Here is an 8,502-nt window from a genome sequence, read left to right on the forward strand (position 1 = left end):
GGAGGCATGGCGGCAGAGGTGGCTGGGGGAAGCTAAGCTCTTACATCTTCAAGCAAGCATAGGAAGCAAGAGAGCGACTGGAGATCTTAGAACTCTCTAAGTCCACCCCCAATTACATGCTTCCTCCAGTAGAACACACCTTCTAAGACCTCCCAAAACAGCACCATTGACTGGGGACAAAATGTCCAAATACTTGGAGCCTATGGGGGACATTTTCATTCAAACCACCATATTCTAACCCCCTGGCCCCCATAGGCTCATAATTATATAAAATGCAAAATACATTTAGTTCAACCTTAAACTGGCATCATATTAAATTACATAATATGTCTAAATAGTAACAGATACAAGAATGCAATGGAAGTTATTTCTCTTTCTTCCTTTGCTTCCTCATCATCTTTTTCGGTTTCCTTAGAAAGGTGGCCATAACTATATGTGTGAGGTGGTTGTAGGGAAAAAGGGCACTTTTTCCTTGGGATGTTTATTCTTTTGTTGTATAATAAATATTCTGAGCTAAATTCATGTATTGAAGTCCTAACACTGAGTACCTCACAGTGTGACCGTATTTGAGAATAGGATTGCTGCAAATGAAACTACTTAACATGAATTCAGAATACAGTAAGGTGGACCTCTGTCCAGTATGTCTATCACTCTTATAAAGGGGGAAAGGGTCCAAAGGGGCAAGAGTCTGGAGTCCATCATGGACATAGACATACACACAGGGAGAACACAGTGTGAAGAACGCAGAGGCTAGGAGGATGCTTCTACAAGCCATGAAGTGCCAAAGATTGGCAGCAATGCACCAGAAGCAGGAGAAGCATAGAAAGATGCTCTCTCACAGCTCTCCGAAAACACCAAGCCTGTCCATGCTTTGGTTTTGGGTTTCCAGGCTCCAGAATTAGGAGACATAAACAGCTTCTGCTTAAGACACTTGGTATATGGTATTTTGCCAGGGCAGCCCTAGCACACTAGTTACAGAAGGAACAAGAACCACAAGCTTCTCTAACATGCTTCACAAAGATGCCCTAAATGTGCAATCATTAATGCTTAGTCACTTTAAAATTAAGTTCTGCAATCAAAGTCAAGGGAAATAGGCAGTTTATCCAGAGAAGTTACTAAAAATGAAGAATATAAATGACATCTAATTCTCCCATGAGATTTTCCTAACACATTCTGTTGTTTGCATCATTTTAAATTTGACTTTATTGGTGTCTATTCATTACACATAGTACTTGGCTTTGTATCGACATTTTCACACAAGTATATATGTTGAACATATTTTGACATCCCCCACTCCACCTCTCTCCTTCCTCCCATTAGTGTTCTTTGTTCCTCTGTACAATTTTGTTTGTACTTTCATTATACAAATGTACACACACACACACACGATTTTGTATATCTATATATAGTCTATGAACCACAAATGAGAAAAAAACATGATGTTTGTCTTTTGGAGAATGGCATAATTCACTTAATATGATAATCTCAAGCTATACCCATTTTCCTGCAATGTAATTTTGTTCTTTATGATTGAACAAAATTTTATAGGAACACTTACATTAAAAAAAATCCAATGACATTTTCATATGGCGTCTGATGAAATTTTTACTAATTATCCATTAAAATAATTAGAAACAATACAGAAAAAAATACAACAATTATGACACTAAAATCTAAGACCAGCAATCAAACTTTTTGCCCAAATGTAGTGTGTGTGTGTGTGTGTGTGTGTGTGTGTGTGTGTGTGTGTGTATCACAAATTAGTGGAACAAGATAAAGGAACCTTTCTCTATGGTCTCCAAGTGTGTCCCTCTCTAAAAGGGGAAACCGCGTGCCTCCATGAAGGTGGAAGACAAATCGCCCCTCCGTGCTGCTTGTCTACAGGATGCTTTATCCCTAAGTGCACAGTCCCAAGCTCTGCCCTACAATGTCTTAGCTGGTAGTGCATAACTTTCCATTCAGAACTTGAATTTGTTGAATGTAACAGGTCAGAAAGTAGGTGACCAATTTTTTTTTTCATACTTGGACATGGGCTTTTCAAAAGTAAAGTGTTTGTGGGGATCATAGGACTCTCCACAACTATCCTGGCCCTTTCTCCTGGATACAGCTGCATTTCCCCGCTCTCTTTGGGAGCAGGCTTCGTGGTGAAGGTGGATGTCGCAGCTGGAAAGTCACACCAGTCATTCTGACATGGTGACCCTTTTTTTTTTTCTTTCATGAACTGAATTTTAGTTCCAAGATTATAGGAAGCAAATTCCCATTTTGTCTCTCATCCCAAATTATGTTCAGCACAACCTAGCAGGAGCTTTGTAGTGGGACTGGCTGAGTCTATTCAAGTAAAGAGATAGCAATGTGGAGAGGTCAATAGTTTCATATAAACCACCTCCCATTAGCAAATTCCTGAGGAGAAATTTCAGTCTAGAGATGACGATACTGTCATATTAAAGTAAAAACCATGTAAAGAGCGATAGGACTTTATGTCTGAAATCATATTCTGGTTTTTCTGAGTTAAAGGTTCAAAGAAATTACACTCCACCCTGATGGCACAAGTGCTAGTCTAACATTCCCAATTTCCAGGCAGACTGATTCCTTTTGGTGCTATAGCTGTAGTTGTATGTCTTGGGATGGAGAAGGGGTGAGGGTGATTCCTTTAGGGCCTGAAAAGGCAAAGTTATTCCTTATGAGCCTTATTTTTCATGAGCAACAGCTTGCTTCCTTGTGAGGAAGCAAGAAGGACCCCAGGACCAACCAAAGCCATGTGCTGTTGCATCTAGGCGCCCTGTGTCTACATTCCCCAGCCACCACTTCCACACCCAGAAAAAAGGCTGCAGGGGATGCTGAAGGAGAGAGAGCTTGGGAGCTGTAGAGATGACTCAGCAGTTAAGAACACTGGTTGTTCTTGCAGAAGACCCGGGTTCGAATCCCAGCACCCATATGGCAGCTAACAACTGTCTGTAACTCCAGTTCCAGGGGATCCGACAGCCTCTTCTGTCCTCCACGGGTATTGCACGACACGGGTGCACTTATCTACATGCAGGCAGTACATGCATACACATAAAAAAATAAAAATAATAAATAAAATATTAAAAGATAAAGGAGAGAGGGCAAAGGTGAAGGACAAACCATAGAGATCTTCAAGGTCGTTTGGTAAACCTGTTCCTCCAAAGCCAAATGCAGGACCCAAGCCTAAAAGGGTCTGTGCAAAGAAGAAAGTTCTGAAAGGGAAAAGGGAAAACCTGGGATTGACAAGAATGGGAACAGCCCTGAATACAGTGGAGATGCCCAAACAGACCAGGCACAGAGAGCTGAGGGTCCTGAAGAGGTCAAGGGAAGTGTGTGCATATCTGATAACTGTACCTCTGGTGACTGCACAGTTTGGAACACTATTTCTGTAGAGCTTAATAAAATGCAGGATTTTGTTTTACGTTTTCCTCAAAAGTTATATTGTCACCATCCAGAACACTTGATTTTTTTTTGAGGGGGTGGGGGCATATGCCACTAACAAAATGTCTCCCAAGCTGAATTGATATGAAGAAAACACCTTTTCTTGCTAGTTTTGAAAAACTCCTCTTGGCTCCCAGGAAGGATTTCCTGATGTTGACACACATGACCACCTTGGCACATTGCTTGTGGTGTGGGGAAACTTGAAATGCATTTTTATATCCTCTTCCCCTTATACCATCAATACACTTAACACCCTTAAAGCCAGAGACCTTATCTCTTAAAATGGGTTTTGCTGGTGTGTTGGAGGGTCGGGGCTATGCAGTGACATCGTTAGGTTGGTGTTCCCCCAAAAAGAAGATGCTCATTTTCTGAGACTGTGGCCCTTCATATTGATAGCTCAGATTGATAATTCTGCCATTTTTATTTCACTTCCTGAAAGTCAGGGCCAGCTCATGAAAAGTTGTTAAATAACATGCTTCATGTGAACTGCCAACCCTCACTCTAAGTTCCCCCCTTTCAAAACATCAAATGAAGGCTTCATTGGATTCTACGGTGGATTTCTGAGATTGGTAGTCTGTACTAGAAGAACTTTGAAAGTTCTTCTATACTGTAAATGATTGTCTGCCCCTATTTTACCTGAAATACCATGATTGTTTGTGAAAAGTGTCTTTAATAAAGCTGGATCCAGCTTGGCATGGGAAAAAAGCTAGTAGGACAAAGCAGAACACAGAATTTCCCCAAATCTATGAGGGGAAAAAAATATGTCAATGACCAGAATCTAAAATCATTACTTTGGGCCAAAAAAGAAAAAATATCTTGGGATCTCAGATGCTGATGCTACTGACAAGCAGCATCTAGGTAGCATCTTGTAATAGAGTAGACGTTTGAAGGAGTTGGGTCCGGCCAGTAGAATGCTTCTCAGACTTGGTTATTGTTTGTTATTGGTACAAATGCCATATCCGATAAGACCGAGGATAGACACAGGAGGGAATCTGCCCAGGCAAACTGCCTCTTCTCTCAGAAAGGGACATAGTAAACATTGCTGAATTCTTCCTTTCACCACTGATAACATTTTGCACATTCGAAGTCTCTGAATTCCCATGACTCTAGTAACCTGGTGATGCAAAGAAAGTAGGTTTCACCAAGAGGCAGGCATGCATTCTTTTCTGAAGGAGGCATCTTGCTATATGTCGGGGGCTGGTATTACTGCCTTTTGTCATTTTTCTTTTTTTTTTACCAGAACATGGCATAGTTTATTTCAGATGTAACCACAATGTTAAAATGGACAATTTTAATTCTTTTTTTTTTTTTGGTCTTTTTGAGACAGGCCTCCTTGTAGCCCCAGCTGTCCTGGAACTCACTATGTAGACCAGGCTGGCCTTGAACTCACAGAGATCCACCTGCCTCTGCCTCTGCCTCCCAAGTGCTGGGATTAAAGGCATGTGCCACCATGTCCAGTGACAATTTTAATTCTTAACTGCACCAGGTAAACTTAGCCGTTTAAGTATTTTTAAAGTTATTGCCTCCAAAAATTGAGGGAGTTTTTCTTTCCCACCACCACACACCACTGTCTCCCCATAGTTCTCCTCTTGGAGGACTTTCAAATCATGAGTAAACTGCTTTGGAGATGCTTAGGAACTCCTTTCTCCAAATGGAAACTAACCTCGACAAATTATATATTGCATAGATTTCTCTTCGGATTCTTTTCTTTAGAATTTAAATGTTAGTAGCATACAGAATAATTTTAACCTATTTGCCCCATGGTAAATGCTATCTGTCCTGAAAAATATGATGAATATAGCCTACTATCTTTTAGTTAATAGAATTACTATTTTGCCTCAAAGATTATTTTTTAATATTTATTTTTTATTTATTTTAATACTTTATTATTTTTATGTGTATATGTATATTGCCTACATGTAGGTAAGTGCACCCATGTCATGCAATGGCCATGGAGGACAGAAGAGGCTGTCGGATCCTGTGGAACTGGAGTTATGGACAGTCGTTAGCTGCCATATGGGTGCTGGGATTCGAACCCGGGTCTTCTGCAAGAACAGCCAGTGTTCTTATCCACTGAGCCATCTCTCCAGCCCAATATTCATTTTTTTTAAAGTCAACTTGGGATATTACTTTAGTCTTTTCTGACTCACAGGCATATGAACTAGAGCCCAGTTTCTACCTCTTCCCCATTTTCCCCTATGTAAGTGGATGGAATTATTTTTTTTAATATTTTATTATTTTTATTTTATGTATATGGGTATATTGTCTGCATGTATGTAAGTGTACACTTGTCATGCAATGCTCACGGAGGTCAGAAGAAAGCATCGGATCCCCTGGAATTGGAGTTACCGACAGTTAGCTGCCATGTGGGTGCTGGGAATCAAACTCAGGTCCTCTGCAAGAGCAGCTAGTGCTCTTAACTGCTGGGCCATCTCTCCAGCCACAGATGGAATTATTTAATACATGTTTGATACAGGAAAATTGACCCTTTACACACACTTAAAATTTAGGCTAAACCACTGACTAGTATAGAAGAAGAAACTGTAAAGATATGGAGCCTACACACTCAATTCACACATTATTATTTTTTCTTCCTTTTTAAATAATATGTCCATAATTTTTGTGAGGCAGCTATTTTGTTTTCAAGAATATCATTTAGGAATACAGTCATAGGACTGCTCAGACAGTCCAAGTGAAATGGTTATAGAAATAGAGGCAATGTCGTCTCTGAAAAATTGTTTATATATCAAAATCTATTTTGCTATCTGGAAGCTTACAAAATGGCTGGCTTCTTCAAACTAATTACGCTGTCTAACTTAAGCCCTCTTCTCTTGTCTTGCCATGTTTTTTGAGACACTCAAAATTTCCCTATAATATAATCCTTACTCTGTTGGCCCTGCTTACAAGGAGTCTGCAACCTTCAGGTATATCATTTGCTGAGCTTGCAACTGCATCCAAGACCAGTGCTGTGTGGTTAAAAGCCAAGTAAGCCACTCATCCTGCCTGTGGTAAATGCAGCAAAGTGTGAATATACAGCCCATATAGAAAGAAATCAGACTTAGTACTAAAGACATCGATAGCCTCCCGAAAATGGACAGAAATTTCCCAGGAGGACAAAAACAATGGCTAGAAGGTATATAGCATGCTTGATCTTAACAAATATACTAATGAAATATAAGTTCTGCTTATACACTTAGAAAATGTTTAGAAAGTTGTTTTCAGTGTTGAGTAGAAACTTGAGCATTCTAAACCCTGCAAATTTGTATGAGTATGTAAAATAAATGAACAGCTAGATTAATGTATATAGGCATTCCAAAAGCTTTGTAACATATGTCAATAGTCATAAAATTTCAAACTATTTGTCTCAGTAATTGACTTCTAGGAACCTACACTAAAGTCATAATCAGAAATGCAAATCCAACCTAATGCTATTTATAAAGATTAAAAATTAAAAATAGCCAGGTGTGGTGGCACATGCCTTTAATCCTAGTACTCAGGAAGCAGAGGCAGGCAGTTAGATCTCTGTGAGTTCAGTGCCTACCTGATCAACATATAAGTTCCAGGCAAGCTAGAGCTATATAGCAAGACCCTGTCTCCAAAAATTAATTAAAGTTAATTAATTAAAACTTAATTAATCAAAATGAAAAATTAATTAAAGTGAAAATCACAAAGAAAGAGCTAATGCATTATATTATATCTATAAGGAAGAATTTTTGTAATCAAAATAAATGGCATATGAAAATAATTTTTAGCTTAAAATCTTATTTTGCATTTCTACCTACAATGTGTGAGAGGTCTGGTTTCCTCTGAACCTTGTCAAGTTTTAAATTTTCTGATGATCTGATGGGTTAGATACAGTACAATAACACCCTTTCATTTTGTATTTTTCTTATTATATGTAAAATTAGACATCTCCTTATGTGTTTATAATATTATATATAAGTAATATGTTTATATTTTTTGTTTACTTTTCTCTCCAAGAATTTTGGTCTTCTTTCTTTCAATCTTTAAAGTTCTTTACATACCAGGGAAATTAGCACTTTATCTGTGAGATAAGTTGAAAATGTCTATTCAAATTTTGTTTGCTCTTAGATTTTGCTTATATTGCCATGCAAAACATTTTGGTTTTCAGAAAGTGAAACATTAGATTAGAGCACGTGATTTTGCTGGAGTCACTTAAAAGTCTTTAGCCCAGATTATTTACATTTTATAAGTCATTCCTCCACTGTCTATTTTTTTCTACCAGCATATTCAAAAGTAGCAGAACCTTTTGGCTCACACTGACTGGTTCTTTCAGAGGAAAGATGGCTCTAGGTAAGGTTTATCTGAGAACAATTGGTCTTTGCCCAAGATTTATCTACATGGCACACAATAATTAAAAGTACCAGACTGTTGGAACTAACCTTCATGGATGTTTAACAGACATACTTTGAGGCCTATATTAATTTGGTAAGAAGGACATAAAGGACAGTTTTTGCTCCTTGCCCTCCTAGGTCGACTAACTTCAGGGAACTATAAACATCTCTCAAAATGTCCTGTAATGGTGGTGGGTCACCTGTCCTCTTGATCAAGGAGGCCAAGGAGACCCCACCAGATGGACTTGAACCAGTATCCAGTCTACAAAGAGGAGGGTCAAGACAGAGGAATCACTTCCTCCATGCTTCCAAGCGAAGCCAACCATGGTCGATCAGTACCTTTGACTTATCTTCACATAGATGGTAAAAGCAAGGAGCCAGGGGCTCCTCCCAAGCCCATGTGACCCCTGAGGAACAGATCTTCAAATGACCTTAAGAGGAAAAAGAAATTGGTTTATCTGGGCCAACTGTATGGCCTTAAACATCCAAAAGGAAAGTACAACCAAAGATTAAAGGGGTCAATACAATTTCTTAAGAGTCCATATGCATGGCTAAAGGTTACATAACAAGCAACAATACCAGATAGGACATACCTTCTTTTTGAGTTGTTGGCCAGGGTGAACAAAGGGACTCCCAAATAGTAACCCAGCACAGAGCTGGGAAAATGAACAGCAGACCCTAATCTTATCTAAAGGAGTATTGA

The sequence above is a fragment of the Nannospalax galili genome, unplaced genomic scaffold (assembly GCF_000622305.1).
Source record: "Nannospalax galili isolate Female #2095 unplaced genomic scaffold, S.galili_v1.0 scaffold74, whole genome shotgun sequence".
Taxonomy (NCBI): domain Eukaryota; kingdom Metazoa; phylum Chordata; class Mammalia; order Rodentia; family Spalacidae; genus Nannospalax; species Nannospalax galili.